The sequence below is a fragment of the Meles meles genome, chromosome 2 (assembly GCF_922984935.1).
Source record: "Meles meles chromosome 2, mMelMel3.1 paternal haplotype, whole genome shotgun sequence".
Lineage (NCBI taxonomy): Eukaryota > Metazoa > Chordata > Mammalia > Carnivora > Mustelidae > Meles > Meles meles.
In genome coordinates this window covers 62,228,278-62,240,298 of record NC_060067.1, presented here as the reverse complement: position 1 = coordinate 62,240,298, position 12,021 = coordinate 62,228,278, and the positions used below count along the sequence as shown (strand labels likewise).

Below are 12,021 nucleotides of genomic sequence, written 5' to 3'. Positions count from 1 at the left end.
AGTCTTTCACAAAGAGAAATTAAGGAATGGATATAATTTACAATTGCACTAAAAACCATAAGATATCTAGGAATAAACCTAACCAAAGATGTTAATGATCTGTACTCTAAAAACTCTAGAACCTTATGAAAGAAATTGAGGAAGACACAAAGAAATGGAAAAACATTCCATGCTCAGGGATTGGAAGAATAAATATTGCCAAAATGTCTATGTTACCCAGAGCAATCTTCACATTCAAAGCAATCCCTATTAAAACATTGTCGACATTTTTCACAGAGCTAGAACAAATAACCCTAAAATTTGTATGGACCTAGAAAAGATCCTGAATAGCCAGGGGAGTGTTGAAAAAGAAATCCAAAGCTGGAGGCATCACAATCCCAGACTTCAGGCTGTCTTACAAAGCTATAATCATCAAGACAGTATGGTATGGACACAAAAACTGACACATAGACCAATGGAACAGAGCAGAGACCCCAGTAATGGACTCTCAACTCTATGGTCAACTAATCTTCAGCAAAGCAGGAAAGAATATCCAATGGAAACAGGATAATCTCTTCAATAAATGGTGCTGGGGAAACTGGACAGCCACTTGTAGAAGAATGAAACAGTACCATTTTCTTAGACCATGCATAAAGATAAATTCAAAATGGATGAAAGACCTAAATGTGAGGCAGAAATCCATCAAAATCATAGAGAAGAACACAAGCAACAACCACTTTGACCTCAGCCACAACAAATTCTTGCTAGACACACTCTCCAAAGGCAAGGGAAACAAAAGTGAAAATGAACTATTGGGACTCCATCAGGATAAAGAGCTCTGCAAAAAAGCTATGCACAGCAAAGGAAACAGTCAACAAAGCTAAAAAGCAACCTATGGAGTGGAAGAAGATATTTGCAAATGTGTTATCAGATAAAGGGCTCCTATCCAAGATCTATAAAGAACTTCTCGATCTCAACACCTTAAAATCAAATAATCCAGTCAAGTAATGGACGAAGACATTAACAGATGTTTTTCCAAAGAAGACATACAAATGGCCAACAGACACATGAAAAAATGTTCCACATCACTTGGCATCAGGGAAATATAAATCAAAACCACAATGAGATATCACCTCACACTAGTCAGAATGGCTAAAATTAACAAGACAGGAAACAACAAATATTGGCATGGATGCAGAGAAAGGGGAACCTCTTACATTGTTGGTGGGAATGCCAGCTGGTAAAGCCACTCTGGAAAACAGTATGGAGATTTCTCAAGAAGTTAAAAATAGAGCCATTCCATGACCCAGCAATTGTACTAGTAAGTATTTCCCCCAAAGATACAAAAGTAGTGAAAAAAAATGCACCCCAATGTTCATAGCAGCAATGTCCAAAATAGCTAAACTATGGAAAGAGCCAATATGTCCAGTCCATAAACAGATGAATGGATAAAGAAGATGTGTGGTACACACACACACACACACACACACACACACACACACGCAGGAATATTACTCAGATGGAAATGGAGGGTATTATGCTGAGTGAAATAAGTCAATCAGAGAAAGACAATTATCATATGGTTTCAGTCACATGTAGAATATAAGAAACAACACAGTGGATCATGGGTAAGGAAGGGAAAACTGAATGGGAATTCATCAGGAAGGGATAAAAACCATGAGAGACTCTTAACTCTAGGAAACAGACTGAGGATGGCTAGAGGGGAGATTGGTGGTGGACTGGTTGGTAATGGGGTGATGGACATTAAGGAGGGTGCATGATGTGACAAGCACTGGGTGTTATATACAACTGATGAATTACTAAACATTACATCTGAAACTAATGATGTAATGTATGTGGGCTAATTGAATTTAATAAAAAATGAACTAGTCTTACTCAAGGTGTATGGAAAATAGGATGACTTTTTAACTTTCTATTTCTGGAAATTGATATACCTTACACTTGTAATATACACTTTTCCTTTTATATAAATCAATTTATGTGAAAAGGTAAGTTGATTTGAAGACATGTTTTAAGTAAGTCATTGTGCAGGTAATACATATGTATTAGCTATCTACTGCTGTGTCACAAATTATCCCAAAATTCAGCAGCTTGAAGCAATAAGTATTTGTTGCTTCCACAGTGTCTATGGGTCAGAAATCTGAGTGTGGCTTAGCAGATGCCTGTGTTCAGAGTATCTCACAGGACTGGAATTAAGGTGTCCAGTGGGAGGGACTTCTGTCCTTTCAAGGTTCTGTTGGAACTGGCTTGGCTTCCAATGCCTTCCACATAGCTGTTTACATGGCTCAGGTTTTCACTGTTACTTGCCTGAAGACTTCAGTTCCTCACCACTCAGGCTTCCCCACAGGGAAGTCCATGGCACGTCAGCACATTCTCTTCTTTAGGAGCTGCTCGTTAGTTCCAGCTGATGAGTATGAAGAAGAGAGTTCCCAAGAGGTGGGGGTGATCCACTGACACCTTAGTGGTTGCCTGCCACATCCATAGAATCTTCCTGCAAATGTGTAAAGACTGGGAAAGCCATTTACTACACATACCTCCTCTAAAGAACAATGTCAGCTCAGAAAATAAATTCTGTCTTCAGTCCTGTCTTTGGTGTTTGGGAACCTGACTGCATAGTAGGATCTGCAACTAAATCTCTAGCCTCACCCTCTGATTTCCCCTGTGGCCTGGTGTGACTTGCTCTATAACAAAACAAACGTTCATACACCCTCTGTTTCAGGACAATTCTACTTCACTAGCCCATCCTTATATTCTGTTACCTCTGAGTCTCTGTTCATGCCAGATCTTCTGTTTAGAACGACTTTCCCCCACCACCCAACCTTATCTCCAACTTTCCTGACTGTTAAAACTCTACATACCCCCCAAGGGTCAGTCCAAATGCCACCTTCTCCATGGAGCTATTCCCCACCAAGAAAGGAATTCCTGCTCCATCTTCTTAGTACAGTTTCTTCAGTTCCTCACACTCCCATGTATTCAATTCTGCTTTGAAGGAGAGAATCAGAAGCACTTACATTTCCTGAGTTGGCATATCCTGTGCCATAGGTATGAGAAGAAGAAGGGGCACCAGCATTGTGCCTTGAGAAAACGACGTTGACAGAATGCCATAGGCAGTCTCTAAGGTAACTTCCAGTGATGGTTTCTGCTTATGTGCCTGCCCCATGCAGTACCCTCCCACACTGAATCAGCACCAACCTGTGTGGCCTGTGTGATATAGTGGAAATAACAGCATGTGCCTTCCAGGGCTAAGTCTTAAAAGTGAACAGCACTCCACCTGAGTCTTCTGAATTACTCAATCTGGGGAAAGTCGGACACTATGTACTAAGGATATACTCAACCAGTTCCGAGGGGAGACTCATGTAGAAGAAACCTAAAGCCTCCCTTCAGTCATCAATACCAACTAGCCAGCCATGTAAGAAAGTTGCTTTGGAAGTGAATCCCTTCCCCAGTCAAGACATCTGTAGCCCTGGCCAATGTCTGACCACCCTAGGAGAAACCTGAGCCAGAACTACCCATCAGGCTGATCCTGAATTCCTGACCTGCAAAAACAGTAAGGGAAAACACCCATCTACTGTTTACAATCTATTATGCAGCAATAAATAATGAAAACACAGAATTGAAGAAACTTGCCCCAGTTCACACAGCAAGTCACACTGTCAATAAGGGAGAAAAAAATCTTCTGCCTTCTCTCCTTTCTCCAGTCACTGACTAGTTATTCCTAACTAAGTTCAATTTTGTCCAAGGATATCTTCAACCTGTCTGAAATTCTACTTCCTCTTTAAAGTGTGATGGGAAGAGAACATTGAAAGATGTACATTGGAAGCTGAAGTATGGCATGGAGGCATGAAATTTCTGTCACTCCATGTAAGCATGGCAAGGACTTCTGATTCTTTGGAAGAACCTTTGAGACTTTCTTGTTAAACTCCTCATTGTACAGGTAACTCAGGCCTAGAGAATGAAATGATTTCCCTAAATCCCTAAAAAAACAAAAAAAAACATTGTTCAATGGTAGAATCCAGTATAAATACCAGGTATCTATAGTCCCAGTGCCATCATGGATTTTTTTTTTTTTTTCCATCATGGATTTTTTAAACTTCCATCCTTCCTTTACCTTCATTCTCAGATTTTGAAATATTTTTGTTAACTGAAGTTTGCTTTTATTCAGTAGCAATCGTCTACACTGTGTTATCATAGGTAAATTTAAGGTTTTCATTAAGTGGTGCCTATAATGGAAAAAGTGGATGGAAGTCCAAATTGTTGCCTTTGGAAGAAGCTCTAATGTACTCAAGCCCAAGACTGAGAATATTAACCTGTTAACCTTAAATCAATGATTTAGGCTGTTGGGTCTTCTGCAATAGCATTTAGTTCTTTTGACCCTCCTTTTTTTTTTTTTTTAACTTTCTCTTACCTAGTCTACCTGGACATTTTCTCCCTAATTTTTCCCCCAACTCTCTGGGTATTCCTTCTCAGGCCCCTGGCCTGGACTCATTTCCTCTGCCAGCCACTTAATTGTTAGCCTAACCTAGGATTTTGTCATAGATCCCTTTTCCTTCTCATTCATACATAAAACAAACAAACAAATATAAACCAATAAAAAAAAGTTTTCCTTTTTCTTTATTTATTTTTTCCTTCCTTATCTTTATAGAAAACACTTTCCTTTTCAGCAAAATAGAGGACAAGTGTCCCTTGCTCTGGAGAGTGTTTTCTACAGCCTCCCCCAGAGTAAATCATCCCAGTCTCTGGGCTAGCTCTTTGTCATTCACTTTCTTCCACCAAGCTGTTTCTCACATTCAGAAATTATCTGCTGACATGCCTGTCTCTTCCACTGAAATTTGAGCTGCCCTAGGTTAAAGTCTGGTCTTATTTATCTTGGTATCAACAAAGCCTAGCCTGTAATCTAAAATCAAGCAAGCACTCAATAACCACATGATGAATGGATCTGAACCAATCATTAACATGGAAATGTCATGTAAATGCACTGTGTTATGCCCTTGTATGCAACTATTGCTTTTTTTCTCCCAGCTCATTTGTATTTGCTGAAACAACTTTTCTCAAGAACCAGGGCTCACATCCTAGGTGGAATCTGTTAAAGCCATGGCAGACATTTAATTAGACCCAAAGCTGAATGGAGAGAGAAATTCTACCTGAGGGATGGTCACTGGGGAAATCATGATTCACACTGAGAAGACAGAAGAGAAGAAGAGGAATTTATAGCCCCTCAAAGACTCCTAAATACAGTCCAGGAAATGTCATTACTATAAATTGGTAGAGTATAACATATTGATTAGTATGTATTTCCACCAACAGGATGGGATAATTAGCTCTGGACTACTACAGTATCTTCCAAGTATATTCTACCTTAGTGCTAAAATATGTTTCTTGGAGTAATTAAACAAACAAACTATTTCTGTGGACAAATAAGTTTAGGGAATGCAACAAATGACATCCTCTCTTTTTCCATTTCACAAATCACATTTGCATGTTAAGTCATCGAGCGATCTTGCAATAAAGATATCTGTTTAAATTTGTTTAAATAAGCATTATTTTAAAATTTACTGGACTATAGCACTCTGGGTTTTTTTTTCCATATAATTGTTATTACCTTGTAGAAGTAATATTTGGTGGAAAACACTATGGGAAATTCTAGCCTTACTCTAGAGTACCTCATCTTGATTCACATTGCATGTTTAGAACAAATACATTTGAAATATCCTTGCAGTCCACAGCCTCTTTGCTTTGAACAGATTCAACCAAATGGGTAAGTGTGGCCTCCATGTAGCTTCACAACCATGCCTAGCCTCTCTGATGATTCCTGGTTAGAAAGGCACTTGGGAGTTTTACGCCCAGCTCAGATGGTATGTTGAGCTATGGCTACAGTGATCATTTACCTCTACATGTATCCATAAACATTAAAAAAAAGTGATCTTCAGAAAGAAAGGAGAAAATAATTCATCAAGCCCTCAGAAGGAAGAAGGTATGAGAAAGCCTGGAGCCCCGGAGACATTAACTTCCCTAGCATTACAATCTCCATGAAGCCCTGCTGAACAGCTACTATAGGATATCATAACATACTCCTGTATATCTCTACTGGATCCCTCTTTTAGCTTGCATTTGTGTGAGCTGGGTTTTATTTCCTTCAAAGAAATTTGACAAATACATGGGATCAGAAACAGTGTTAAAAATAGTTACCCTATGACCCAACAATTGCACTTATTTATGCTACATATTTATGCTACATATTTATCCAAAAGATGCAAACACAGTGATCTGAAGGGGCACCTGCACCCAAATGTTTATAGCAGCAATGTCCACAATAGCCAAACTATAGGAAGAGCCCAGACGTCCATAAACAGATGAATGGATAAAGAAGATATAGTGTGTGACTGTGTGTGTGTGTGTGTGTGTGTAAAATGAAATATTACTGAGCCATCAAATATGAAATCTTGCTATTTGCAATGATATGGATGGAAACAGAAAGTATTCTGCTAAGTGAAGTAAGTCAGTCAGGGAAAGACAAATACCATATGATTTCACTCATAGGTGGAATTTAAGAAACAAAACAGATGAACGGAGGGGAAGGGAAGGAAAAATAAATAAATAAGATGAAAACGGAGAAGGAATCAAACTGTGAGACTCTTAACTGCAGGAAAAACCTGAGGCTTCCTAAAGGAGAGGTGGGAGGGGAAATGGGGTAACTTGGTGATGAGCATTAATGAAAGAAGACACTTGAAGTAAGGAGCACAGGGTGTTGCATGCAACTGATGAATCACCAGATTCTACCTCTGAAACTAAAAATACAGCATACATTAATTTAAAAAAATTAAAAAAGAAATCATTTAAGACCACCAAATATTTATTGACCAGAAAATGACCAGAAGAGTCATTTAAGACCACCAAATGTTTACTGATCACCTATTATGTGCCAAACCCTGTCTTAGGTGTCAGGAGGTTTGAGAAATTATCATATACCAATTACCTTGAAAATATTCACAAATAGGAGATATAGTTATAGGTGCAGATTTTAACAATTATTTGATAAAGGTATGTTAGAGAACATCTATCTAATGCATGATAAGTATAAGCAAGAGAAAATCAAAAAGTTCCCTGATAGAGGCAATTCTTTTTATATATATATGTAGGCAATTCTTTAAATAATCTTAAAGATTAAGTTATCCAGGTATAGAAATGCCATAAGGATATTTCAGATAGGAGGAACTGCATGTGCCTGGGAGTCCATGTGTGAAGCAGGAATGAGTGTGTGGAAGGAAAAAACAAATGGCTACGGCTGGAATATGTAGAACAAGAGGTTTAGCAGTGGGAGATGAAGCCAGAGAAGTAATAATGCATATGAAGGAGGGACAGCCATTCTGTAGTGTAACCAAGATGTTAGGATGTCATCATATCAAAGAAAAAGCAGGTCCCAAACAGGAAAGTAACATAGTCAGATTTGCATGCTAGAGAGGTATTTTTTAGTGATTGTGTATAAGATGAATTTAATGTAGGCAAAGTAGATGACAGAGAGACTATTAAGAGGTGATGGTGGATGGCAGGAATGAATAGAGGCATAGAAATTAATCACAAATAATAATTTTAAATGAACTAATAATAAAATCTTAGTGAAGAAAATGTCCTTAGAGAGTTAACAGGCACTTAAACATTCCTCCCCAGCACTTTGAACTGCTTGCTTTTATATAAATCACGTATTTCCGAACAACCCTGTACCCCCAACCTTCAAATGTGGTCTACAGTGTAGGACTAATGTGATCCTATGCATTAACACTAGTGAGATACTGGGTCTCTGTTTTAACTCTTTGACCTTGCCAACAATGGCACTAGAAACAGAATCAGGAGATGGGATATAGCTGTGGACCCTCTAGGATGCAGATCTTTCTCCTCTAGAGCTGGCTTTTCCCACCTTCAGAAAGAAAGAACATTAGATTAGATAAAACATTTGAAAAATTTTGTCCCATGGTAGACTTTCTTTTCAAAGAGAAATGTTTGTGAAATCCCTTTTTTAAAACCAAGGGACCTAGATGTCCATCAACAGATGAATGGATAAAGAAGATGTGGTATATATACACAATGGAATACTATGCAGCCATCAAAAGAAATGAAATCATGCCATTTGCGACGACGTGGATGGAACTAGAGCGTATCATGCTTAGTGAAATAAGTCAATCGGAGAAAGACAACTATCATATGATCTCCCTGATATGAGGACATGGAGAAGCAACATGGGGGGGTAGGGGGATAGGAGAAGAGTAAATGAAACAAGATGGGATTGGGAGGAAGACAAACCATAAATGACTCTTAATCTCACAAAACAAACTGGGGGTTGCTGGGGGGAGGTGGGAGTGGGAGAGGGGGAGCGGGCTATGGACATTGGGGAGGGGAGGCGAACCATTAGAGACTATGTACTCTGAAAAACAACCTGAGGGTTTTGAAGGGTCAGGGGTGGGAGGTTGGGGCAACCTGAGGGTTTTGAAGGGTCAGGGGTGGGAGGTTGGGGGAACAGGTGGTGGGTAATGGGGAGGGCACGTTTTGCATGGAGCACTGGGTGTTGTGCAAAAAGAATGAATACTGTTACACTGAAAAAATAAATAAAATGAAAAAAAAAAAAAACAAAAAAAAACAAGGGACAATGGGACAGCTTTAGGTAAGGCAGAGGGTAGAAACCCCAAGCCCCTCTTTGGATTCTGAAATGCCTTCACAATTTAGTAGATCTGGAAAACACAACTTCAAAACTAGAGCTTCTCAGCCACCTTCTTCCGCCTTTTCTATGACCTCTTTATGTTTTATTGGTGACTTTCTCTTGTCTCCCTGAGCTGGGCTCTGGCTTCCATTGTACATGATTTGCCCCAGTTCTCACATCATGGACATGTGATGTCCACTCATTGATTATGCTTACTTTCTCCAGTAGATTGGGAGAGCTGTTGGATATGTCACAACAAGACCCCTATAAAATAATTATGTTAAAGGAAGGTCAGTGCCTCGGCATGGAAACAGTATCTTGCAGGAAAAATGTGGACTGCGTCTTGACATGACAGTTACCACTGGTTTGACCTTTGGGGAAAATTAAGAACTTCTTAACTCAGTCAGCTTTCTGTCTCTGAGATTCAACAAAGCTAGTCTGAGCCTCTCCAGCCTTCTCATGGAAGTTCAAATAGCGTGGGACTTGTGAAAAAGATTTTTATTTTACAAATATCAACAATTTTTATTAAAAATAAACTGTCAATGCTCACACATTCTATGATAGAATCAGAATACCAAAAATGAAAATTTTATTAACAAAACAAGCAAATATCTACACTACATATTAAATTAACATCATGGCAAAATGATCAATGCCCAGCCATATGGTGAGGCGATTCTAACATGGCATAATTGTATGAAAATTGCTGCAGAGCTAGCTCTGGGTTGATAAAACTTGTCCAATAACTGTTTTCTCATTTTGTTGGGAGTGCTTTCCTATTCTCACAGTAACGCACCGCCACATTTTCTCTGTTGCACTTGATAAGGGTAAATTGGCACTGTGGGATGGAGGAAAGCTTTGTTCAGTCCCACAGTTCAGCTTCCAATTGACGGGAAGAGTTGTACAAATTGTTTTCCCTTCATTCGAAGACACTTATCAAGGACCAACAAGGAAGGTAATTCGGGCCACTTGCCAGGCAGACAAATCTCTCAAAAGAGACAGTACCGAGCCCCCCGGCGTAATGAAATTGTGAGAGTTTGCCTGCCATAGCAGGGAGAAAAAGAACTTTCTGAAGCAAATTGCTTAATAAGGGGTACCCAACAGAGTCATTTAGTAAAGTATTTCAAAGAACTATTCAGTGTGGCACTGTAACTTCCCAGCGCTGGTGGAAGATCAGCTCACTGCACAATAGTCTACTTGATTTGTGGCTGCTTGTCCTCCCTCAGAAATTCAATACCTCTCAGGTAACCTTCATTAGCATTATGATTTTGTTCATCATTTCCAGATTTCCAAACCTCAGGATTAGAAATAAACTTTAAGAGGAACAAATAAATTCTAAATCCAGTCATCAGCCAGATAATACAAGTGCCATTGTAGGTGGGCTATGTTTTATCACTTCTACATGTGGGCAGCAAAGGCTCTCTACCTCTGGAGTAAGCACAGCTCCCCTGATGTCACTACACTTAGACTTCCAGGCCCTATATGCTCTCTTCCCATCTTTTACTCCTTGAATTATAAGCAGTTAGAACCAGAGGGACCTTATGTCTATGTAGTCCGAGCTCATCTTCTGAGGCAGAGGGTACTGACTCAAGTACAGAGAGCATAAGCAATTTGCCAGGGTCCAGTAGATGGGAAATAGAAGATACCAGGTTTTAATCTGTTGTTTTTCTATACCCTATTTAATATTATCTTATTTTCCATATAAAGATATATATCACAAATTGTGCTAGAGAACAGAGATAAGAAGCCAAGTCTGTCTGAAGCCAGAGTCCACTGAATAACCACAAAGAAGGCCCAGTTACTGTAGGTCGACCAAAGACCAGTTTCAGGTATTTGCGGGAAGGTTTTCTCTAAGCATGATCTTTTTAGAGGTAGACATATACAACTAAACAATAGTAATATTTTATTCTACACTTGATCTTAGCCAAAAGGCCAAGAAGCAATAGTAATATTTTATTCTAAAGAAATTTAGGATAGAATAACAAAAGAATTTGTTAAATGACCCTCAGAGTAGAACTAGGTATGGAGAGGCCTTATCTTTAGTTATCAGCTCTGCTTGGACCTTCTCAGAAATGGGATATCCCTATAGAAAAAGCTAAGCAGATGATGTCAGTGTTCCACCTATATTCCCTCAGATCCCTTTCACCATGTTTGTGCTCACCATCTTCCAGTGTGCTTTCACTCCACGCCACTCAGACACCAGCTCCCTCATTGCCTATAGGCACCAAAGTGTGAAGACCCAGAAGTATCTGGGAATGAATGCCATGCCTAGGGTGCAAGCAGTTTGAGTGCAGTGATGTAAACACTCCAGCTCCCTGGCCTTGATTCAGAACCCCTTCATTATTTCTGGCTTCCTGTAAGGTTGAGCCAAAGTCACCCTCCAATGGTTGATATCTCTCACTTGATATCATATATTTCCTTGGCCTCCTTTCCTTCCTGTCCTACTTCCTGCTTCTCTGTTTCACTGTCATACCAATGCTCATATCAGAGGCTACAACTTAAGACACAAGAGCAACCCATGCATTGTTTCACACCCTGATGATTTAGTCAGTAAATTGTTTTTCCTTCTATTCAGTAAAACTCAGACTCCCCATAACTTCTATCTAAAGGATAGATCTCTTCTCTCTTCCAAATTGACAGTTCACACGTCTAATCCCCCTCCATTTGGCTGACCTTCAGACGGTTGAAGGTGCCTATGGTAGTCTTCACTTTTCCAAATCACCAAGGACTTAAACGAGAATCATTGAGCTGGCCCAGCACTTGAATTACCAGAAGCTAGCAGTAATGAGTTGCCATAGCCACCTCTTCATCTGTGATTTGAAAATGAGCAAGAAGAAAGAAAAAAAAATCTTGTCACCTTAATAAAGACCTAGAACCCATATCCTACATTGAACAGTCCATGACTTCTGATTTAGGTCCCCCCGCATGAAGGTTTCTCAGCCTCTCTGTTATGCAGATTTGGGGCCAGATGAATCTTTATTGCAGAGGTTTGTCTTATGTAGTATAGGATCTCTGGTCTTTACCCACTAAGTGCCAATAAAAACCATTAGTAATGACAACTAAAAATGTGTCCAGACATTACCAAGTGTCCTCTGGTGGTAGTGGTCATGGTGGTTGTAAGTCATCCCCAGTTAAGAACTACTGTTCTAGAGCATCAAGTACCAGCTGTTACATTCCTGACCTGAAGGAGCACTCAGCTGACTCAAACAACTATAAGATAAAAGTAGGCTTGTGATCATGCTAAGTGAAATAAGCCAAGTAGAGAAAGACAATTCTTTACCATATGGTGTCACTCATATGTGGAACATAAGGAATAGATTAAAGGACTATAG

General features: G+C 39.5%; 1 pseudogene; it reads right to left on the bottom strand.

The window, feature by feature from the left end:
- Window positions 1-10,555: 10,555 nt before the first annotated feature.
- LOC123937646 lies at window positions 10,556-10,633 on the bottom strand (annotated as a pseudogene).
- Window positions 10,634-12,021: the final 1,388 nt, after the last annotated feature.